Here is a 24,376-nt window from a genome sequence, read left to right as displayed (position 1 = left end):
CGAGGATTTGTAAGAAACTAAGAATCTCTGAACAGAAACGAACCGCTCCCGAAGCAGTTCTCATTTGAAGTCAACAAATAAGCACAACGTGTCCCCAAGGAAACAAAGTAGAATTTGGACGATAAAATGGCTCTGCCCCTAATCCCCGGTTCCCCCGAGCTGCAAGGCTGCACTGGCAGGAAACACATATGCCATCACAAGTCTCTGCTAGTTTTCACCAGTATTTCTGCATCAGCCCGCTCAGCCGTATGGACCCAAGTAAGACACCCAGCTTTAAAAAAAAAAGAAAAAGAAAAAGAAAAAAGGAAAAGAAAAAAAACTGGTAAAGGAAAAGAAGAGCACGCTGACCTGATCATTTCTACCTTCCTCGGGGTGGGTAGACAGAGACCAGAAGAAATGCGGGCGCCCCTCCCCCGCCAGAACCGGGCTTCCCGTCTGGGTGGAAACTATCTCATTACCACATTTTCAACAAGTAGACCCGGTTTCCTCGTGTAATCAGAGTTAGTCTGTGGTTGTTTGGCAGTCTGTGCATGCCGTGTTTTTAGAGCTATAGAAAATGTGTATTTATTTATTTTGTGATGGCTGCGACCATATGACAAACAGAAGCCAGCCTCAGCCAGTGATTTATAAGAGCTCGGGGAAGCAGTGCCTTTAAGCATTTTAATAGAGGCGCTCTCATCCTTTGTAAGTGGAAGTGTAAATTGGTACAGTCCTTTTGTAAACAACTCCGCGAGGCAAGTCAAGGGCCTGACAAATGTTCATACATTTGGGTGCAGCAAGAACATTCCTGGAATCAGTCCTAAGGAAATAGTCCTAATAGAGGACAAGGGGGCTGCGAACAAAGATGTTCATGGCAACAAGATTTACTATAAGGGGAAGGAAAATACACACATACTCCCTCCCCGTATGTGGGGAAACACGCGAATAAAGAAAGGGTTCGTCTTCCAAGTTATCCCCGCTCTTGCCCACGGCCATTTCAAAATTTAAAAGCTGCGAAAATATGCCACTGAGAAATAGTTATAATAGCAAGTGGAAAACTCAGGACGCAAGAATCACATTTTTAATAAAATAGAAGTCTTCTTATTAGTAAGCAAAAAAGGCAGATACAGGTATATGTAAAATTGTTTCAATTGGTTTTCTTATCAGGGACGTTTTAGTATGGACTGGGTATTATGTGATACCAGGAACTAACAGTTAATTCACTAATTGTGATAAAGACATAGTAGGTTATTTGAAAAAAATGCACATATTTTTTAGAGATATATACCGAAACATACAGGAGGAGAATGACGTGTTAGAATTTATAATGCTTAAGCAAATTTTTAAAACAGGAGAATTGAAGCGATGTGCTTAAAATTGCAAAACGGGGTGAGGGCTATGGGGGGGGGGGATTCATTTTACTATCCTCTCTACCTTTACATGCATTGCAAAATTTTCATTAAAAATTTTTAAGGAGGGGAGCTCAGTCTGTTAAGCATCTGACTTCAGCTCAGGTCATGATCTCACGGTTCGTGGGTTCGAGCCCTTCCTCAGGCTCTGTGCTGACAGCTCAGAGCCTGGAGTCTGCTTCGGATTCTGTGTGTCTCTGTCTCTCCTCCCCTCACACTCTGTCTCTCTCTCTCTCAAAATAAATATGTCAGCATTAAAAAAAAAAAGTCTTTAAAAAAAATTTAAGGGGTTGTTTTTTGATAACAGAATATGTAGGACCTTTTTTTCTTACCTCCAATTTTTCTTAAATGATTTTTCTATGAAAACAGGAAGAGTTGGCAGTCCCACAGAGACGTTTTTATTGCTGTGTTATAGTAGTGAATCCCCAGAATGCTGTGGTATGCCTGTGTACCTTCACTGAACTCATAAATGGCCCAAATCCTCTCTCTGGGGTAGCACCCTGCCATCTAAGACTATGCTGTAAATGTGATCGGCTGATAAAAAGCCCAGCTGCCACGGACCATTTTAAAGGTTAGGAACCATCTAAACACACACACACACACACACACACACACACACACCACTTCTTGCCTCTTCGGTGCTAAGTGGCAACAGACTCTGGTTTTACTTCCAAAGTTTCATGCAATAATCATGTAAGCATCAAACAGCACGGAGTTCAACATGCCACCAAGCTGACTCAGAAGGAAGGTTCCACATTCCTTAATTAGCAGCATCAGAAAAGTAGCACTTCCTGCACTGGAGTTTCCCATTTCATCCAGCTACTCATGGGCTCAACCCACCCCACAGGTTCTCACAGAGGAGTGCCATGAAGTCTGGAAACAGAGACAGTGTTCTTTAATTTATCTTAATAATTCCCTTTGTTCCTCTTTATCCTGCTTTGTTTTATTCGTCACACTCTTCATCCTCTTGTATGCTGATTTTTGCAGATTGAAAGTGTCCGTGGTAGCATGATGTATGTCCTTTGTCTCCAGACTTCACGGACACGCTGGAGATACTGAGATCACAGTTGGGAACAGAATACGTGAACACTTCACCCACTTGAAAATACAGTCCTCTTGGTTATTAATAGCCAAAAAGATTCAAAGTACTACTGGACCAGAAGCTTCTTTTTTAGTACCAATTACTTAAATTAAGTTTCTGATTTGTATTAAAGTTCTCTGGCACAACTCAGGCAGGACGCAAGTGCATGAGGAAGATTTCCAAACAAGATTACACGGTTTTCCAATGTGATATATTTGATCATCTTTGAAAAGGCAGGGGCAACACAATTGCAACCTTAATTGAAATGTCAAATTCTCATTGGATTTAACCACTGTAACAATAATTTACTGTGAACTTCAGAGGTTTTGGAGAAATGTACAATAACCCTAAGCAGGTGACTGACAGATTTGACAGATGCTTAAAAAAAATACTATTTGGGAAAAAAAAAATACTGCTCGGAAAAAAAAAATACTCTTTGGAAAACATTATTTTTGCCCTTTGAGGGACCCTAAAAATCCATTCTATGATGCATTATTCCATTTTCCCCTTGCAGTCTTCCCTTCCTCAATCTATGTCTTTTCAAAGAATTCTCCTCTTTGACCACCAGGTTGATAGATTTATATTTGCTTTTTAATCAAGTACCTTAACTGTAAGAGAGTAGATAAGAAAAGCTCATAGTCTAACACCCCGGGAGAGAGCAAATGTTTGCCTCAGTGGCAAACCCACGTTCTCAGGGGTCTAAGAGCAAAGAAGTTCCACTTGGGGATTTTATTTCTTCTGAAAACATCTTCTGGTATTTGAGAACGTCTGATGCTATTTAGTGGGGCAGACCAACCCCTGATTAGATCTTTTAAGAACAAAAGCCTTTCCTTCTGACCCCAGAGAGTAATGAATTCCTTGTAACACTACATGATAATTATGATGAAAAGCGTATTTTAAAATCAATGTACTTTAAATAACAATCACGTCAAGTTGAATCCAGAACCAAATTAAATCGTCTTTGGCCTTTTGGTGTTCTTGGGTCATGGAAGAGCTGGGTTTGACTTTATCCCTGACTCAGTCTCCCTACTCCCTCCTTATATCACAAGACACTGTAAGGGGCATAAAAAGTGCCCCATGACTATGATATTGTCTTCTTGGAGACCTAAAGAGGTCATATATATTTTTTCTTGAAAATAAAGTTTATAGGGGCGTTTGGCTGGCTCAGTTGGAAAAACACATGACTCTTGATCTCAGGGTTGTGAGTCTGAGATACACCCATATTGGGTGTAGAAATTACTTAAAAACAAAATCTTAAAAAAAAAGAGAGAGAGAGAGAGAGAAAATAAAGTTTATACAAGCAATACAGTGTAAGACCTGACCCTGAACCCAAGAAGCTGAGTCTTTTTTCAAAGAAGTTGAGATGGAAACACAATTGTTTTAATTAATATTTGGGGGATAGTCTTCACATGTCAGTGAGAATTTTGCTCAGAAAAAATGATATCCGAATTCACTCTAAAAAGTGATGTCTCCTTCCATTTCTGTACATTAGCAAATGATTTCTGCCCTCTTCTTCACTTTTCCAAATTATGAAAGATTTTCATGGCTTTCTTCATTTTCCAAGTATGCTGCAAAACACTGTAAATATCAGAGAAACACTGGAATTTCAACCTGGAATCATTCAAAGTTTCTGCTTGGAATCCAGGGCACCCGCCATTGACAGCATAGTCTATTGTATTCTGTTTACATAGAATCCAGATGAATGGTACCCACCTGGAGCTGTTCAATGGACTGAAAATAATCTTAGCAAACGTGTAATGGTTTGGGTACAGCCACTGCTACGTCATCATCGAGCTGGGGCCACTGCTGCTGCCACTGTCTGTTAGATAGGACCTTCAAACCCTGCTGGCCTTCTTGATAGTTCTTTGCCTATCAGTGGATCATTAGTTGGAGCATTTCCTTAGTCATAGAGCCTGGCCGTTCGTTGGGATGTTCTCAGGAGGAACTACGGTTGAAGATAACAGAATGGTTATTTAGACGTGAATGTGGTGGTGGGGGGGGGGGGGGACACCTCTTTCTTCTCGGGGGCTCAAGATTGTTTCGTTATTTTCTGATTCTTGAACTTTTAGCTCTTCTTAAGAACAGAGATCTGATTTTTTTTTTTTAAAGCTTTCCGATGACATTTGAATGTTGAAGTCTTTTGAAAATATTTACATTTTCCAAGCAGCTAGCAACACTCTCTGTCTTCTATAGTTCTCGAGATTAGGGAAAATAAGAGAGAGCTAGAGAGCTGGCAAGCAAGTGTATCATAACCTGGCAAAGACATTCCTGAGCAAAACTATATGGGTTTGAGCTTATTGGAACATTTGAAAGCAATTAAAATGCTTCCCCCCCCCCACCCCAAACTTATTTTTGTCCTTTTTTACTTTAAGCACACAGAGGCGTACAGCTGAAAAATAATATGACAAGCATGAATGAGTCATCAGGCAGATCAAGCCAAGAAGCTACTGTCAGGGGTCTTTATGGAATATACTGGATGGAATGTCTATCATCCACGCTTTGGCTTATCGGAGGGGTCAAGACCAGCCCTTTAAGAAAAACTGATCAGCTTCCCAATATTCAAATTCCTACTTTTTGACCTGACACAGAATATCCTGCCTTGTGTCAAAAATACCATCTTCCAAACTATACCGTCTTCCAAACTGTGGGGATAGACACTGAAAAGAGGCCTATGATGCAACTATATATAAAGTGTGTGTGGAACACACGTAAACGGAAGATAGTAGAAGCCACGGGAGATGAATCAGAATTATTCAAGATAACTCCACAATGAGCTCGAAGAATATCATTAGGTCTACGGACCTGCCTTATTTTAAATACAAGCGCTCTCAAACTTTACAATACCTCGTAGGAAAAATTACAGGGTGTATACTCCAGTATGCAGTCGACAAGTCCGTAAAAATGCCACTTTATTTTTATGATTGGAAGCCTTACTGTTCATTGTAGAAAATTTGAAAACCGCAGAAAATACCCCGAAAGCTGACACCAAACACTCAGAAACAGCCACGGTTCCTACGTTGCTGTGTTTCCCTGCACCTTTATTCATTTGTTTGTTTGTTTATTTTCCCTGCACCTTTTTAAAAAAGACACAGTATTTGGTAGGGTCCTGCTTTGTCCTCATCTGAGGGTTCACAGTGACGGTTTTTCTCAGGTGTTAAATAATGTCAGATTCTCCAATCACGTCTTGTTTTCTTTCTCTTTTAAAATCTACAAAATATGAATGCTGTACAGACCCCCAACCGGCTCACCCATCCGCCTTCCACATACAACACCTTCTGGTCAGGGAGGGTGGTGCAGAATATCTCTGAAAAGTGAAACAGAAAAAAAAAAAAAAAAAAAAAAAAAGTTTCACTCACAGTTGAATTCAAACCCTAACAGGTAAAGACTTTCATACCAGGAAACTCTTCCCCCCACCCCCCTCCTTTATCTTAAGATATTTCAGAGCAAATTATCTGGGAATAAAGACCACAAAAGGGGTATTCACGTTGTAAAGGTAAACCAAATTGAGAGGGTAATTGTCTCCTTAAAAAAAAAAAAAAAAAGTCTTAGCTCTGGTCTTGGTGACTTGGAGGGAGGGCCCTGGGTGGCTGGAGAACCACAGTGGGAGGGGTACCGAGTTTCTCTGTGTACCCTTTGTGCTTCCTGAATTTGATATCAGAAGAGGGCATTCACTTCTTTTAAACATACAGACGTAGATTTTTTAAGTACGTATGTCTGAATTGCAGTCTTAAGGGATCAAGCTTATTAAAGAAAAAACGTAACCACCTCTGTCTCCCGAGGTTCCTCACCTCCTCCTCTCACCTTCCACTTTAGAATCAAACGGCACTAAAAACAGAACACCTGCTCCATTTTGACCATGAGTACCTTGTCAGAGAGGCCTTGAAGGTGCCTTCCCAAGTGGATTACCTGGCCACATAAAAGAGAGACAGGTAATTTATGAAAGGACTCTTCGGGGCATTTGTACTTTGTCTATTTCCAGCCTGTTTCAGCTTTCTCGGGACCCACCCGACCTCGAGGATGGTGAGCGGGCTCCTGGGAGTGAAACCGATGTCCGATTTGTCGATTTGTCGCAGTCCAGAGCGAGATGCTACGGTGAGCTCCACCTGAGGGCTTCCTCCACGCCTTCCCACTCCGCCGTGTGGGATTAATTCAGAGATTTTCTGAAGTATTTACTTAGACGCACTCTCCTTCTGAGTCAGTATGGACTTTGTTCATCCCATTTCCTTGAAATATGTCCACCTTCATGGGTGAACACAGGAGCGCGCTTTCTTCCAGAGCACACGTGGATAGTATGTACTTACAGAGATGTCAAACAGACAGACATACAAAAAACAAAACATGTAATATTTGAGCTTCCCTCCCAAAGGGAGGACAGGTGCTTCTCTGGCTTGTAGTAAACGTTGCAAGATTGGTAATTTGATACATAGCGAGAGAATCCACTGCGGGGCGTCTCTCTTTTTTGTCTTTCTTTCTCTCTTCTCATCAGACTGTGTGTCTGGCTTGGAGAACCAGCCAAGGACCCAGGTAGTGGTGAGCCCAACAACCTGCCACACCAGACTCAAGTGACAAAAAGTCTGATTGCGCAATATTCTCAGCAGGTTGGCTTTCCACGTTCTAGAAAACGTTTTTAATGGGTTTGAGATCCTTTCACACTAAGCACTTTGGGCTTGAACTGTCGTGCCTTGTCATGAAGTTGTGTTTGGAACTGTGGTGAAAGTCGGGATTTTTCTCTTCCTCCTCTTTTTTTTTTTTTTTTTTTAACCCCCCCCCCCACCTTTAAAAACAAGATAAGCCCCGTATGCAAATAGAGTCCACAGCGACCACCACCGTCCTGGTTCTCAGCTTTATTTCTCCTGCTGCAGAGCCTGCCTTCACCCATTATGCGCTATTTGCATACCTTTAACATTAGAAACATTTATTCCAGGAATGAGTCATTGGAGGCATCTTCTGCGTTTACAGCTCGGAAGCTGGATTCAGTAGCATTAATGCCAGAAGAATGGATGTCTTCTGTATTAAAAACCTCGGGATTGTTTGTGCGTAGAGAGAGACAGAAAGAGAGAGAGTTTCCGTTTTGTTTTTGTTTGTTTCATTTGAAGAGTGAAATGTGCTCAAATACATTAAAGATAATGCTTGAGATATATTTAGGTACATGCTTCACACCCTAAAGCAATATGCGGTATGAATGAGAATGTCTCACTCTGCGGGGAGAGAAATGGCAGACTATATACCCTTCCTGAGCCGGCTATAACCAGCCTCTCAAACAAGAGTGAGGGCTGAGTACCTTGAACATTTTTTTCCCCCAGCTCTACTGCGATATAATGGACACACGACATTGTGGAAGTTGAAGGTGCACAACCTGTTGATCGGATACATTCGATTTTGACAGATGTCTTTTAATGGAAAAAAAAAAAAAAAGGAAAGAGAAAGACAACCCCAATGCTTTTCTCAGAGAGAACAGGAAGCCTGAAGGAGGAAGTATGTGACAGTTTATTTTTCAACAAGCACACAGTGTCAAGTGAATGAAATCCCTCTGGAAGCTGTAAAAAATGGAGGCTGGAAGGTGGCTGTGTTCAGGTAGCACAAAAGGCTTCTCAATATTTAGAACCTTTTTCTCAAAGCTAAGTTATTAATGAAATCCAATATTGCACTTTTCCAAAAGGAAACACTGAGTCATTCATGAAATGATCTAAGATTTCGAAACTTGCTTACACCATTTTTTTTTTTTTCTCCTCCTTTCCTACCTGTGCCAAAAGCAGGCTCAGAAAAGCCAACCAGTAACTGTGGCCTAAATCCAGGGAGCCGGCCAAATTAGCCGAAGAATGGAGTAATTTAACAAAGACTCCCGATGCCCCAGAGGGTTCCTGTCTCACCCCATTGGCAGGCCAGAAAGGGCCTGCCAGCCTCCCTGGGTCCAGAGCCGAGGGGCCTCTGTCCCCGCCTCCCTCCGAGGAAGCCCGTGATTAACCAGTTCTGGCACAGCGGTTATTTGGCCATACCCCTGGCCTGCCTCCAAGTTTCGTGTGGAACAACAAATGGGCGTGGGCCCCCAGATAGGCAGGCCCGTGTTCCAAGGAGGCAGTGAACACTCACGGCCAAGAGCCCTGCACCATGTGGCCAGAGCTGGGGTACAGCCGAGAATGCGTTCGGGGAGGGAATGCCAGCTTCTCGGTCCATTTATCGAGGGTGTCTCCACTTAGGCCATTAAATAGTGTCCAAAGACAGTCAACACGCGTGTGGGTCAGGAATAAAGTGTGAGTCAGGTCGTTCTGACCCCCTCCTCTCTCTCTTGCTGCGGAAGAGGGTTTCCAGGTGCTTGATTATTTTATTTTATTTTATTTTATCTTATTTATTTCATTTGTTTCATTTCATTTCATTTATTTTAGGAGAGAGAGAGAGAGAGCACAAGGGGGAAGAGGGGCAGAGAAACAATCCCAAGCAGACACCACGCTCAGCACAGAGCCCTTTGCAGGGCTCGATCCCACGACCCTGGGACTATGACCTGGGCAGAAATCTAGAGTCAGACGCTCAACCGACGGAGCCACCCCAGTGCCCCGCAGGTACTTATTTTTAAAAGCATGACTTTAGGGGCGCCGGGGTGGCGCCGTCGGTTGAGCGTCTGACTCTTGGCTCAGGTCGTGATGTCACGGTTCATGAGTTCAAGCCCCATGGTGGGTTCTGCACTGACAGCATGGATTCGACTTGGGATTTTCTCTCTGTCTCTCTCTGTCTCTCTCTCTCCCTCTCTCAAAAATAAATAAACATTGAAAAAAATTAGTAAATAAAAACACGACTCTAGATCAGAGTACTTTAAGAATGACACCACCAAACTTTCTGAATAGGCACAGGGGAAAGCTCCCGTTTTCATCTTTACAAACACCCAGAAGTCCATGTGGATAAATCATGTAGACAAGGAAACAGTGCTTTGGTCCAAACAATACAGGAAACGCCTGGAATGGCGCCTCCTTAACACAACGCCCTATGTTTGCCTTGTACTATTCAAAGGATTTTACAGATACATTATCTTCAGACGACTCTGCGAGGTAGAAGGGGGAAGCGCACTTGCCCATTTTACAGATTAGGAAACCAAGGCCCAGAGAGGCCGTGGCCTTTCTAAGGTCACAAACTCAGTCAACTGCAGAGCCCGAACTTCGGTCCAGGACTCCTGACGAGGAGGCCCGATCCTCCCCCTCCTCGCCCCGTCCCTTGTAACCGGGCTCCGAATGTTCCCTTCCGTGTGATGTTCCCGGCTGTATGTCCGGGCTCTGTAGGCTCCCGGTCTGTTGTTTTTTTTGTTTTTTTTTTTTTTTTCGTTTTTAATTTATTTTTGGGACAGAGAGAGACAGAGCATGAACGGGGGAGGGGCAGAGAGAGAGGGAGACACAGAATCGGAAACAGGCTCCAGGCTCTGAGCCATCAGCCCAGAGCCTGACGCGGGGCTCGAACTCACAGACCGCGAGATCGTGACCTGGCTGAAGTCGGACGCTTAACCGACTGCGCCACCCAGGCGCCCCCCGGGTCTGTTGCTTTTGCCCCGCAGCCTGTGTTTCCAATTCCTAGGATTCCCAGGAATATTCAAAATCTTACTTCTGCCCCCTACTTTGAAGATTCTGGTCCTTTTTCGCAACGGGGGATGTACCTATTTGACCAGGAAGTGGTCCAGGCTCTGGAGTTCGTGTAGAATGACTTCCTCTTTTTCTCCCTGAATTTATTATGGTATTAATTTGATCCCAACACCTAAAAACAAAAAAATCCCAGACTCCGCACCGCGTACGAGGGACTTTTTAAAACAAAAGACTCTCCTCCACTAAGATGTTACTAACAATCACCAGGGATTTTAAATTTCCTGTGTGTGTGTGTGTGTGTGTGTGTGTGTGTGTGTGTGTGTGTGTGGCTCTTTCACACTTTTTTTTTTTTTACCAAGATTTTTTTTTTTTCCTGGTCATTTAGGAAGCAGCGTATTTTTAAAAACTATCTTATTGTTTTTGTGTCGCTCACATGGGGTAGTTCATGGGCGGTTATCACTAACACCAGAAGGAAAAATATTGCAGACCTTCATGACAAACCATTACACTGACATAGGTCTGGCTTATTTAGAATATGCCCAGTAAGCACTGGTTAAAAATTGATGATTCGGGGCAGTCTTTCTCCACTGATTTTTGTAAAATACCTAGGAGACCTTGAACATTCTGTTACAGTTTTACAATCACGGAGAGGAGGACGGAAGGTGGTGTTCGCGAGGGATATTGCTTTATTACTCAGCTAAAAGTCCCTTTGGCTCTAAAAGTCCCTCCTCCCGGCTGCTGCAGGCTGGGAGAAGTCAGCATTTTCTCTCTCCCTTACTGGTGCTTTTACCATGCAGAAGAGACTCCATTTTCAAAATCTGTGAAACAAAATCTTGTGCTTTTAGCGAATGACTTTCCCCCTAGTGGGCAGAGACCGCCCCCCCCCCCCCCGCCCCTTCTTTGCGAAGCAAGAGCCACTGGGTGAGAGCAATCTGTCACCAGCTCACGTGGCTGTGATGGAAAGCCCTTTTACATGCTGTTCACCATGTCTCAGGCACTGTTGTGTGCTTTTATCTTTTTTTAATTAAAAAAAAATTAAGTTTATTTATTTATTTTGAGAGAGACAGACGGTGTGAGCAGAGGAAGGACAGAGAGAGAGAGGGAGACAGAGAATCCCAAGCAGGCTCCCCGCTGCCAGCACAGAGCCCGACACGGGGCTCGAACTCACGAACCAGGAGATCATGACCTGAGCCGAAGTCAGAAGCTTCACTGACTGAGCCACCTCAGGGGCCCTTTCTTGCACATTTTTAAATATACAAGGAATATTTTTATTTATTTATTTATTTAGTTTTAGATTTTATTTTTAAGTAATCTCTACACCCAATTTGCCCAACATGGGGCTTGAACTCATGACCCGAAGATCAAGAGACAAACACTTCACCAACGGAGCCGGCCGGGTGCCCCAGAAATACCTCCTAATCTTTAAACACGCAAAGTGGTAAATGTGTCATCTTTTAGGAAGCAGGTTTGGATGCCAATAAACTAAACCACGAGTCGAAAAAGTGTCATTTTTCTTGGATAACTCAGACTTTTTCAGTGCCCTCATTCTGTACTGAATAACCATCCGTGATGAAATAGAAAGAACATTAAGTCAAATTGTACCTACGTGGACTCTACGACTTTCCCTGGAAACTTCTTTCCTGGGGCCAAATTCCTAACATGGGTTCTGTTCTCATGGTTATCTCTTCTTCCTCCTCCTAAACAGAAAGTGCGAAAATAAAGGACTCGGTTTTTAAACACACACACACACACACACACACACACACACACACACACACATTTTTAAATGCAGCACACACACTATGCATATTACAGTGCAGTTTTAAAAAGAGAAAGAAAAACTGTCTCTGTAACATAAGGGAAGTATGCAGCACTCACACGGGTCATTAAGACTTGCCTTTATTATCATGTTGCTAACCACTAAGGGACACATGCAATGCTGTGACAAGCATAATTTAATTAAGCTTTCCATTCGGTGTTGTTTGAAAAGACCTGAAGGCTCTCACCGTAAAGTAAACCCAGTGCACATCCCACAAGAAAAAGTGGAAATGATTTCACCGAATGAAGGAACTCAGCGAGGTTTTTCCTTCTTATCCAGCAAAATGGATTTACGCCGATAAGCCAGACCCCGTGAGCGCCAAATGCTGCCCCGGTGCCTTCACAGCGAAGTCGCCTCCCCCCCACCACACACAGGAACACAGGATGTTTACTCTTCACCCAAACCTTAACCAAAGGAAAATACAGCAAACGAGTCATCTGTGTAAAATCCATGGACTTCTTACGTCTTTGGCATTCCAGATCTTGGATTCAAATAAATAAAAATATTTACGAAGCGATTCATCTGTAATCTGAGTGAAATCATGACCGTGTGCAATATATGAAAATCGTACCCCCCCGGACAGCCATTCAACAGCATACTTCGATTGCAGACCTACTCTGCTGGGCAGTATTTTAGGGGAAGGAGGTTTATTGAGTCCTTTAAGACTCACAGTCCTTGGGGGCTCCTGGGCAGCTCAGTCACCTAAACATCCAACTTCCGCTCAGGTCATGAGCTCAAGGGTTCGTGAGTTCCAGCCCCACATCGGGCTTACCGTTGTCAGCACAGAGCCCGCTTCGGATCCTCTGTCTCCCTCTCTCTCTGCTCCTCACCACACCCCCCCCCCCCCCCGGCTTGCAAGCATGCTCTCTCTCTCTCTCTCTCTCTCAAAAATAATAATGATGATAATAAATAACTACACATAAAAAAAAGACTCTCAGGTCCTTGAAACCATACTTACTTTCTTACAGCCATGACAAAATGGAAGTCTTGCAAACTGTGGCCCGGCACCTTCCTTTTGTTTTTGTTTTTCTTCTTCACTGAAAATGTATCGCGCGCCTGCGGTGTGCCAGAATCCGGGTTGGTGCAGAAATGCAAACTTGCACGCGCAAAAAGGTCCTGGCCAGAGGCAAAGTTCTATTTAGCCGGGTCGACAGACATTAAACAGGCGAATTCTAGTGGAATCCAACCATTTGTAATCATTTGGATTACGAACAGCTTGATTAAGGATGCATAGTGGCCAGGCCCTCCCTGGGAGACTAGGGGTCACTCGCATTCTGATGTTACCCCAGGGGAGTTAGATGCAGGAGTCCTGAGCCGCACCCTGCAGGAAGTCTTTAACTACAGTCGGAATAAGTAATCAGAAAAATTACACGGCACTGGGGCGGCCAGCTTCTCCCCGAGGAATAAGGGTCAGTACTTGGGCCCTGTGATACTTTTCAGGGCCCACAAACATGTTTTTATTTTAATTTCTCCCAAAGCCAGAAGAAAAATGAATCTGACAATAATGAATATATAACAATAGTCCAGCCGGGGTTATATGCATCTTTAGGCCAATGCCATGGCAAAATAGAATTTTTAATATCCTTTTTTTGGAGGAAGGGATTCACAAAGGCTAAATAATACTGTGGGTCCCTAACTGCTATGGTTTAGCCCTGGTGCTATGGGAATATATATACAAGGGATCTGATCCCGGAGGTGCCGGGGGGTGGAGAAGGCTTCCAGGTAGAAGGGACCATGGAGCTGATATCTTCAGGGAGAAGAGAAACCAGCTATGCTACAGGCAGTGTAGGGAGGAATGAGCAGGGGAGGTCAGAAAAAGAAGAGGTTTCTAAGGAGAGGGAACAGAATGTGCAAAGGTCCTGAGGTAGGAAGGAGCATTTTTCATATCCACTGGAATTTAGGCTCCATGCTTGTTCCATTCTCAGCCTGAAAGGTGCCTGACCCACAACAAGCATTCAATAAATATGTGTTGAATGAATCGGGACCTTGTCTCTTTTTCACAAGGGTGTGACAGCCCACACTAGCTTTATCTCTCCTTCTGAAACCTTCCTAATCAATATTGTCTCTCTGTCCTGTCTTCACAGCTTATGAGCTGTGTGACCTTGGACAAGTTGCTCAACCTCTCTGTGCCGCTTCTGTTTACTCACACTCACCTGTAAATAACCCTCGATCTTTCTGTGAGGACTATCTTAGTTAATATGTGTAAAGTACTTAGAACAATGTCTGGTACATAATAAGCACTCAATACATGCTAGTTAGTTTTATTATTTAATCACATCTTACTAATCTTATATTCGTGTATCTTTCAGTAAAATGGAAAAATCCTTTATGTGCTGATTCGATGACTTTTACCTTGCTTCTCTCAAAGCAATTAGCACGATCCAACCCACAGAGTAAATATTCAATAAATATTAGGGAATTGATAAAAATAAAATTTAGCAACGATATTAATTAGGATCAGAATCAGTTGTAAGTAACAGAAAAACGAGGTAAGAGTTTATTTTGCCCCACAGATTTGTGTCTAACATTGTGTGACACTCCATCATGTCAGAACCTGTCCCTTTCTATTTTCTTGCTTGGCCAGCCTTTCATGTGGCTCCAGCCTCAGGACCCACCCTTGCTGCTCAAGCTCCAGCCATCAGACCACATTCCAGTAAGCAGAAAGAATGCAGGGAGGTCAGAGAAAGAGACTTGTTCCCTTAAAGACAATTCCAGGAAGTCCTCTATACCACTCCCCCTTACAGACCATTGGTTAGAATATAGTCACAAGCAAAGGAAGCTTGCTTGATAGAAGCATTCTTCTATCTGGGTGGCCATGTGCCAGCTAAAAGTTGGGATTCTATTACTGACAGAGAAGGGGAGACAGATATTGGGGCCACTGTGGTCTCTGTCCTGGCGGCCTGGCCAGCTGAGTTTGACACGTGATACTCCAGAGAACGGGAATGATCTCAGCCCTCTCAAAGGAAGCCGGTCACATTGGGCCTGGCTGTGATTTTTATAAAAGCACTGTTTTATGTTCCTCCTCAAACTCTAATAATACCTTTAGAATTGACGGCTCTCCATTTATAAATGTCCGTGTTCGCTAATGATGCAACTCCCTGAGGAAGAAAGACAAATGCATAAAGCCAGATGATTGCATAATTTTTACAAAGGTTTTCTTATATATGTACAATTTCAAGCAAAAGAGAGAGGAGGGAGTAATGACTTTCCATCTACCCATTCTACAGTTTCTGCAACTATCAACTCATGACCCCTTGTGTTATCCATTGACCGAGCCACGCAGGTGCCCCATCAAAAAGTTTTTAATGTGATAGAAGGTTTTTTGCCAGTGTTTGAATTTCCCTTACTGTCTCAAAAAAAATAAAAATAAAACAATAATAATAAAATAAAATAAAATAAAATAAAATAAAATAAAATAAAATAAAATAAAATAAAATTCCTTCATTGTTTCACAGGTTTTTGTTTTTTGTTTTTTTAAGTTCATCTGTTTGAGAAACCATCAAGGTCTTGTCTACGGCCATACCACCCTGAAGGTGCCCGATCTCGCCCGCTCTCGGAAGCTAAGCAGGATTGGGCCTGGTTAGTACCTGGATGGGAGGAACCAACAAGGTGTTTCCAGTGTGGTCGGACGGCATGCCTCTAAGTACCTTTTAATCTGGCTGCACAGCTCAGCACCGTAGCCACTGGCCACATGTGGCTATTTAAATAAACTTATTTTAATTAAATAAGAAATTCAGTCAGCCACACAAGCCACATTTGAAGGGTTCAACGGCCGCGCGTGCTGTGCAATAGCACCTACCACGCGGGACGGTGCAGACAGAGAATATTTCCACCGGTGCCGGAAGTTCCGCTCCAGCGGAAGAGCACCGCTCTAGAGGACCCCCGACCCCTTTTTTCCCTGCAACTTATTTGTTGAAGAAGCTGAGGGTGTTTGTCATGTAGACAGCCACACATTTTAAACTCTGCTGATGGAGGTGGCTCAGTCCGTGAAGCATCTGACTTCGGCTCAGGTCACGGTCTCCTGGCTCGTGGGTTCGAGCCCTGCGTTGGGCTCTGTGCTGACAGCTCGGACCCTGGAGCCCGCTTCGGATTCCATGTCTCCCTCTCTCTCCGCACCTCCCCCACTCACACCTGCCCCCCCCCTCTCAAAAATAAATCAACAGAAAAAAATTTAAACTCTGCTGATGGCAACCCCTCATGGTCGGTTTAACATGCTTCTCTGTCTTCTGTGTTCCCCATAAACCAGCAGTTAGACTTTACCACCTTGATCCAATTCAGAGTTGATTCCTTGGGGTGGAATAAGATGACAGGGCAACCCGATTGTAGGTAGTGTGTTAGAAAAAAAAAAAAAAAAAAAAAAGCACACAGAGAGATCAAAATCTGGAAGGACGTACACCAGAACATTATCAGTAGTTATTTTGGGGAACTAGAATGACCTTATTTTTTGCCTGATTCTTGCTGATCTCTATGCCATTACTTATTCCACAGTGCGCACGTCTTTCTAATGAAAAGTAAGCAATACCTGCTATTTACCGCAAAAACAATGTGCCAAGCACTGTGCGCAGCGATTCACTTACATTAGCTCATGGAATCCTCGTGACAATTCTATGAGGTCATTAGGATCTCTGCTTTGCAGTAAACACTCAGAAACATTAAGTACCTTGTCCGAGGTCACGTAGTCAGTATTTGGTGCGGTCCGGATTTAATCTCTCCAACTGCCTGACTCTCGAGGGATTCTGATGTTGGGCAGCGTGGTGTGCAGCCTGAGAGACTTAGCTTCTGGAAAATCCCATCAGGTTATTCCGAGGCAGACCCAGGTCTGGGAACCGAACCGCATCCCTGCCCAACCACACGACGCCGTCCTCCACAAACATGTCGTCTCCCCCCCGCTCACCCCTGCTCTCAGCTGGAAAGCAGTCTACGTCTGGCACGTTCGAAGCATAAAGCCTGACGCCTGCCCCGAGCGTCTGCTCCAAAAAGGCACCTTGGAGGCCATGCTTGAGACTAGATGCCACCCGACTTCCGGCTTCGTGTGGGGCGTCCACTTGTGACACGCTGTTAAGACGGGACAGGAAAGATGGGGAGTGTGTGCGGACGTGTGGATGTGCGCGTGTACGTACGACGTCTGGGCAGACGGCCGGGGAAGCTCTCCCTAAAGCAGGGGTTGACGCACGAGGGACCCAGGGCTCGAATCCAGCCCACTGCCTAAGCATGCTTTTTCCATTTCCAGCCTGTTGGAATAAAACCATTTTTAAAGAGGACAAAAATCTCGTGACACGTGAAAATCACAGGACAGCCCCTTTCAGCGTCCACAAATAAAGTTTTATTGGCACACAGCGCCGCTCGTTGTTTGCGGTCTGCGGTTGCTTTGGCACGGCAATGGAAGGGTTAATTGTTGCCCCAGCGACCACGTGGCCCAAATGCCTAACATGTTTACTCTGACTATAGGAGCAGGTGACACAGTACATTCGAAGGCCTGAGGAGGGACCGTGCCCGGTGTATTCCTGGCAAGACGAGGACCTGGTGGTGATGGGAGCAGAGCGGACGAGGGCAGAAAGCACGGGGGACCAGATCCCACGCAGTCAGTCCATCATAGGGACTGGGGTCCGAGCCTGAGCAAGACGGGAGCCAGCGCGGTTGTGTGGTGAGAGGTGTTCCGGTCTGGCTTCTTTTAACAGATTTCCCTATTTTAAGAACAGACTGAAAGGGGGTGGGGGAGAATAGAAACAATGAATCCAGCTCTGAGAGCAGAGCTCTCCCAGAAGCTATGCAAGACGTGATGAGGGGTTGAACCAGGAAAGTGGTAGAATTGCTGGGATGTATCTAGTGGGATTCTTTTTTTCTTTTAAGATTTTTAATTTTCCAAGTAATCTCTACACCCGACATGGGGCTTGAACTCACAACCCCAAGATCATGCGCCACTGACTGAGCCAGCCAGGCGCCCCTAGCTAATGGAATTCTTTTTGTTGTTGTTGTTAATGTTTATTTATGTTTGAGAGAGAGCGAGCGGGGGAAGGGAAGAGGCAGAGGGAGAGACAGAATCCCAACCAGGGTCCATGCTGTTAGTGCAGAGCCCAACACAGGCTCAATCCCACGGACCATGAGATCATGACCTGAGCCGAAATCAAGAATCAGATGCTTAACCGACCGAACCCCCGAGGCGCCCCTAGTTTTCTACTTTTCATAGCCTGCATTGTCTAACCAAAGACTATCTAACCCCTCTACCACCTACACCCTCCGTTGACACGTCTTTGGTCACAACTGTAGGCTTAGGAGCTCAACGCTAGACAGGCATGCGGCAACGAAGGGGATCGTGAGCAAGATGTCACATCTTCAGAGACAGCAAGAAACAATTTTGTGTCCTTGCAGCTTAGTAAGATAATCAGGGGGCACCTGGCTGGCTCCGTCAGGGGGGCATGTGACTCCTGATTTCGGGGTCACATGTTCAAGCCCCATGTGGGGTGTTGAGGTTACTTAGAAAATTGCTTAAAAAAAATGATAAATTACAAAAAATATATAATCAGGATGTGCAACTATAAAACCTGGTGAGGGGCAGATGCTCGTTGGACACACCCTTTCCAGTTTCTGGCTCGTTCGCTCTGTCATTTGGAGGAAAGGGGCTTCCTCTTGGGTATTTGGCAAAGCAAGTTTTGGTATTTTCCTGTCTGGGCAAAAATACACCAGGAGAGGAGATCTTCCAGAGATATGTGAGTTGCAGCCAAACAAAGTGGCTTTCTGTGGGTCTCTGCCAGAAAGGAGAATCAGCTGTCATCTATTCCTAAAATAAAAGTCCCTTGGAGAAGGAAAAAAGGGGGGAGGGGAATGGCAATTATGTTGAAAGTACAGAATTTAGCCTCTTCTCCGCCATGGTGGTGGGAGTGGTTAATTGTTACTCGCTATGTCTTTTTCTTTACCTTTTTTTTTTCTAATTTTTAATTTTAGAGAGAGAATGTGAGTGGGGGAGAGGGGCAGAGGAAGGGAGAGAGAGAATCTTATGCAGGCTCCAGACTCCGCGCAGAGCCCAGTGTGGGGCTCGATCCCCCAACCCTGGGGATCATGACCTGAGCCGAAATCAAAAGTCAGACGCTCAACCCACTGAGCCACCCAGGTGCCCCTTGCCAGATCTTCTCACAAGACTTTTAGGATCAAGCTATTCCTGGCCAGGAAACAAAACCAGAATTGTCCCATTCCCCAGTGGATTCAGATGAAAACTAGTAATAAAATCAAGGACAAGTACAGAGGCGCCTGGGTGGCTCAGTCAGTTAAGCGCCCGACTTCGGCTCAGGTCATGATCTCCCGGTTTGTGAGTTTGAGCCCCGCACTGGGCTCTGTGCTGGCAGCTCAGAGCTTGGAACCTGCTTTGGCTTCTTCGTCTCCGTCTCTCTCCGCCCCTCCCCCGCTTGCACTCTGTCTTGTCTGTGTTTCTCAAAGATGAGCACACATTTTAAAAAATAATAAAATAGGGGCGTCCGGGTGGCTCAGTTGCTCGAGCGTCCGAATTCAGCCCAGGTCACGATCTCACAGTTCGTGAGTTCGAGCCCCGTGTCAGGCTCTGGGCTGACAGCTCAGAGCCTGGAGCCTGCTTCAGATTCTGTGTCTCCCTCTCTCTCTGCCCCTCCCCTGCTCATGCTCTGCCTCTCTCTGTCTTAAAAATAAATAAAACATTAAAAATATTTAAAGAAAATAATGAAATGAAATGAAATGAAATGAAATGAAATGAAATAAAATAAAATAAAATAAAATAAAATAAAATAAAATAAAATAAAATAAAATAAAATAAAATAAAGTACAACTCCAAGAGGAGGCATTGGAGAAGTACCAGGCTGGGTCTATAAGAGATCACACATGAGATGAGACACATATTTATGCTGCATGAAAGTCACACGCTCGTATCCTATCATTCTGTAAACATGACTCCTACCTGAACAATAGACATATTTTATCAGGGAAATGATTTTTCTCTGTTCCTATGCTTCTGCACTAGTAGGTTTGTTCAGTAATAAATATGTGAGACTTCTGTTTGTAAGAAAAGAAAAAAGTACAGAATTCAGAATGGATGCTAGCAGCAACACAAAGGGGGGATTGTTAAGGGCAGTGAACCTGTTCTGGATGATGGTGTATGGTGGGTATATACCATTATGCATTTTTCAAAATCTATAGAACTACAACATAAAGGGTGAACCTTAATGTAATCGATGGATGTTAGTTAATAATCAGGTATCCGTATCGGTCCATCAGTTGTATCAAATGTGCCACACGAATGCAAGAGGTTAATAAAGAGGAAATTACGCAGGGGAGGGGTGGGGTGCATATGGCAACCTTCTGGACTTTCTGCTCTATTTTTCCGTATACCCACAACCACTCTAAACAGTAAGGTCTATTAATTATGACAAATAAAACTTTAAAGGGCGCACTTTTTAATGAGAGCAAACCTTGGTGTTACTGTCATACAGATGGGAAATAGAAACCTTTTAAGGCATAGCTATCTCTTGAGAGGATGAGGTGGAAAACAATGTCAGCCGCCTTTCCTTAATTTGGAATATTGATCCACTGTTCTGGAGTTTGAACTGTATGCGAGTTTGCTTTTGTTGTTGTTGTTCTCAGTATTTTGTCATCCAAAGAAAGCCCACAGAGAGCTGTGACTCTTAAAAGACGGTATGAAATGTTTCAACAACGGACAAACCTCAGACTTCCTGTATTTCTGTAACTTGTAGCTTTCCCTTCCTTCTTTTAATTTGTTAATGATCTCTCTTCTGTCACACGTCCCCAACTAGATCAGTGGATCAAAGGTGAGGCTTTGCTAAGTAATCAGTGTAATTTCAGCCATGTAGCCAGCTATTAAAAACAGACCTATAGGGTTTTCAAGGACAACCAAGGTATTGATTTCGCACCAAAAATTCATGCAGTAATACACCAGGGCCAGTGTTTCTAAACCATCACCTTTCCTTATTCACTGGGTCCCTAGTGAAATCCTGCACGGCTCAGAAAAGGCAAATCCACCCAGACTCCCTCCCCCACCCGCCCCCAGCCCAGTTCCTGCCTGCAAGAAAAGAATTTCACTCTTATAAATTAGACAAGGGGAGAGAAAACTCATTTTTTCGACAAGCATTTTTATTACTTTTTCTTTTTACAGATGTGTCTTCCTATGCATTAATTTTCCTTCCCAGTTATTACACTTGTATGTGGATTTTTTTTTTTAGAGGACACATCTCTTATGTAATTTGTTTTGTATTTCTGGAATGAGGAAACTTTTTTACTCATATTGTTAAAATCTACACAAGGCACCCGTGTGATAGATCACCCTGAGCCTTGGAAGGAAATGATTCACCACAATACTGTAACCGAAAGTGTTCTAATACCAGGGAAGAAGGTAGGTCATTTAACTGTGTCACCTGCACAGAGCAGCTATGGGGGCATCAGAGCCTTCTCAGCTTAGCCTTTGCCCTCAGAACTGCTCTGCGCCTGGTGTAGCCTTTTCCCACCAGCTCTGTTCCTGTTCTCTGGTTCCTTTCTCCAAATATATTTAAAAAAACAAAAACAAAAAACTGATGCTGGGAACTCTATTTTTAAGTTTTAAGAGAAACCTGCAACTTTGTGATTTGTTAATTATCCACACCCATTCATCTGCCTCCAAGGTCCTTCTCAGGCTACTCTCTACTCTCTCTCTCTTTTCTTTTAATACTTTTTTTTAAGGTTTTTTTTTTTTTTTTTTAATTTATTTAAGTAATCTCTACACCCAACATGGGGCTGGGACTCACAACCCCGAGATCAAGAGTGCATGCTCCTTGGACTGAGCAAGCCAGGCACCCCTCAGGTTACTCTCTTCTAATTTTGTACCTAAATTTGTTGGGTGAATAAATGAATAAAACCAGAAATGCCCAGAATAAGTCCAGAGTTGTAAAAATGAAACACATCTATTAACAAATAAAATAAATAGGGGCACCTGGGTGGCTCCGTCGGTTAAGCGTCTGACTTCGGCTCAGGTCACGATCTCGCAGTTTGTGAGTTCGAGCCCCGCGTCGGGCTCTGTGCTGATGGCTCGGAACCTGGAGTCTGCTTCGGATTCTGTGTCTCCCCCTCTCTCCGCCCCTCCCCCACTCTCTCTCAAAAATAAATAAACATAAACAAAAAAATTAAGCAAATAGATCACCGTTGATGGAAAATTATCTAAATATTTTACACTCTGAGATTCAAGTTGCTGCTTTAATTCTTCTTATTCCACATGGAAGTGACTATGTGTTTGATTTGATCCATGTGTTTTGAACAAACGTGCTAAAATTAGGTAGGGCTGTAATATGACTTCCATGAGTTCTTTCCTTTATAAAAAAATAAAATAAAATAAACTATATTGCATAACTGCATTGGTAGAAAAACAAATATATTAAGCATTAAAATTTTTTCTTCAATCTAAAAGGTCATGATTTTAATAAATTTTAAATAGATACTTCTGATTTTAATAGATACTAAAACGAGGACACCTTGGCTGGCTCCGTTTGTGGAACCTGTGACTCTTGATCTCTGGGTCCTGAGTGTGAGCCCCAAACGTGGGCGGAGAGATTACTTAAACAAAACAAAACAAAACAAAACAGACCCCCAAACTATTTTGTGGGCCTGCTGTGTCTAATGGAGAAGTCTTCTCCGGAGAAATGTCATTTTATAGAAACATAGATTAAATAATCGTAAAACCAGTGACAGAAGACAGATTTAAAAAAAATATATTTTTAAAAAGTCTGTCAGTGAATTGTCACAATTATGAAAAACATTTATATTTTTTAAAAAAACCTTCAATATAAAATAAAAATCAACTGAATGCTCATACTAGGGGAATATAAATAAATTTTGGTACCTCAATGGAATATTATTCCCTCACTAAGAAAATCAGTTTTCAATAACCATTTTTTAATGTATTTGAAATGCCAAAAAAATTTTTTTTTAATTTTTTAAAATGTTTATTTATTTTTTGAGAGACAGGTTGACAGAGTGTGAGCAGGGGAGGGGCAGAGAGAGACAAGGAGACACAGAATCCGAAGCAGGCTCCAGGCTCCGAGCCGTCAGCACAGAGCCCGACGCTGGGCTCGAACCCACGAACCGCGAGATCACGACCTGAGCCGAAGTCAGACGCTCAACCGACTGAGCCACCCAGGTGCCCCTCACACAAAAAATTTTTTTAATGGATTTTCTCCCTAGAGTTAGTGAAGGTCTATGGAAATACTCACTTAATGGGTAAACCAGCATTGACTTTTTGGAACATTTTGGAAGACATATTGGTGACATCTATTGAAATGTCAATTTGCATACAGTCTCCAACTCACAAATTCCACGTCCAGGCATTTATTCTATAAATTCCTTTCCACAAGTGTGCAAATATAGAAAGTCATATCGTTGACTAACCAGAACAGCAGAGAGCCAAGAAGGAAATGGCCATCATTAGTGGTTACATAAATGGTTATATAAATGATGGTCTGTTTTCACTATGGAATACTATGAAGTCATTAAGAAGAGTAACATAGATATGTCATAACATGGCTCATTGACCAGGATTGCATCACCTACTTATTTCTAAGCTACTGGTGGTCGGTCAGGTGGGTTTTTGCTCTCCAGAGGACGTTTGCAATGTCTGGAGACATTTCTGTTGTCCCAGCTAGGGGGGATGGGGGCGGGGGGTGGCATACCCCATCTAGAGGGTAGAGGCCAAACATCCTCCAAGCACAGGGCAGCCCTACAACAGAATGATCCAGCCCCAAATGTCGAAAGTCCTGAGGTTGAGAAATGTTATTCTAAACTGATCACTGGCAAGGATAATGGGACATCCAGATTTGCGTGTTAGATGAATCAAATTTTACCTTCTGGGACAAGGGTGGGTCCAGCCTTCACTCTGAAGAAAAACACCCAGAGACAGTCATGGTTCTGTGAACAAGAAAGAACAGAATAGTTGCTGTGTTGTGTAAACAGCCAACAGCATCTGCCACAAACATAGAAAACAGCGAACAATATAAAACAAAGAATAGTTTCATGTGTACGTAAAATACTGAGAGGGTATGCACTCACACCATTCAGGTCCTTAGCTGAGGAAGAGTAAAGGTGCGAGTGATGTTTATTTTCTGGGTTTGCACTGCTCTGCTTCGTACTGTAAACATTTTCTGTAATGATCATGCCTTACTTTTATTATTAGAAAAAAATACAAAAATATTTCCGTTACATTTATAACTGAAATATGAATCTGGCAACAATATAGTTCTTGAGGTGTTTTTTTTTTTTTCCATGATGCTGCCATTTTCTCAAGTTGGTGGATGAAATTTAAAAACAAGTGAATGCTTCTACGAAACTTGAATACATCTGACAAAATCTTGATTTTCCAGATTACAGCTGAAACTGAGTTAAGTTGATACAAATATTCAGCTTGTTTCTTTATCTTTTTTTTTTTTTTTTTTTTGCTTTGGGTAATTTTATTTTCCATATATAGCCTTGAATGGAAAGAGGAGTAAACGGAAGTCAGAAAGTCTGGCTTCTCACACCAGGCACACGG

General features: G+C 43.2%; 1 protein-coding gene and 1 long non-coding RNA gene across 2 annotated transcripts in view; both read right to left on the bottom strand.

The window, feature by feature from the left end:
* ZNF217 (zinc finger protein 217) overlaps positions 1 to 438 on the bottom strand; it is a 38,550-nt gene extending 38,112 nt beyond the window's left edge. The window contains exon 1 of the mRNA XM_053890122.1: positions 349 to 438. The gene's annotated coding sequence lies outside the window, so the exon portion shown is untranslated. The remainder of the gene's footprint in view (positions 1 to 348) is intronic.
* A 10,991-nt stretch (positions 439 to 11,429) lies between these two features.
* On the bottom strand, positions 11,430 to 16,328 carry LOC109272248 (uncharacterized). Its single transcript, XR_002082349.2, has 4 exons — positions 16,111 to 16,328; positions 14,891 to 14,948; positions 12,809 to 12,966; positions 11,430 to 11,728 (listed from the first exon to the last, which is right to left on the bottom strand). It is a non-coding gene; the product is annotated as an uncharacterized LOC109272248 (long non-coding RNA).
* Between the last annotated feature and the right edge of the window lie 8,048 nt (positions 16,329 to 24,376).

Source organism: Panthera pardus, unplaced genomic scaffold (genome assembly GCF_024362965.1).
Source record: "Panthera pardus isolate Hobbes unplaced genomic scaffold, ASM2436296v1 HiC_scaffold_25, whole genome shotgun sequence".
Taxonomy (NCBI): domain Eukaryota; kingdom Metazoa; phylum Chordata; class Mammalia; order Carnivora; family Felidae; genus Panthera; species Panthera pardus.
The sequence above is the reverse complement of the archived record's forward strand: the minus strand, read 5'-3'. Positions and strand labels throughout refer to the sequence as shown.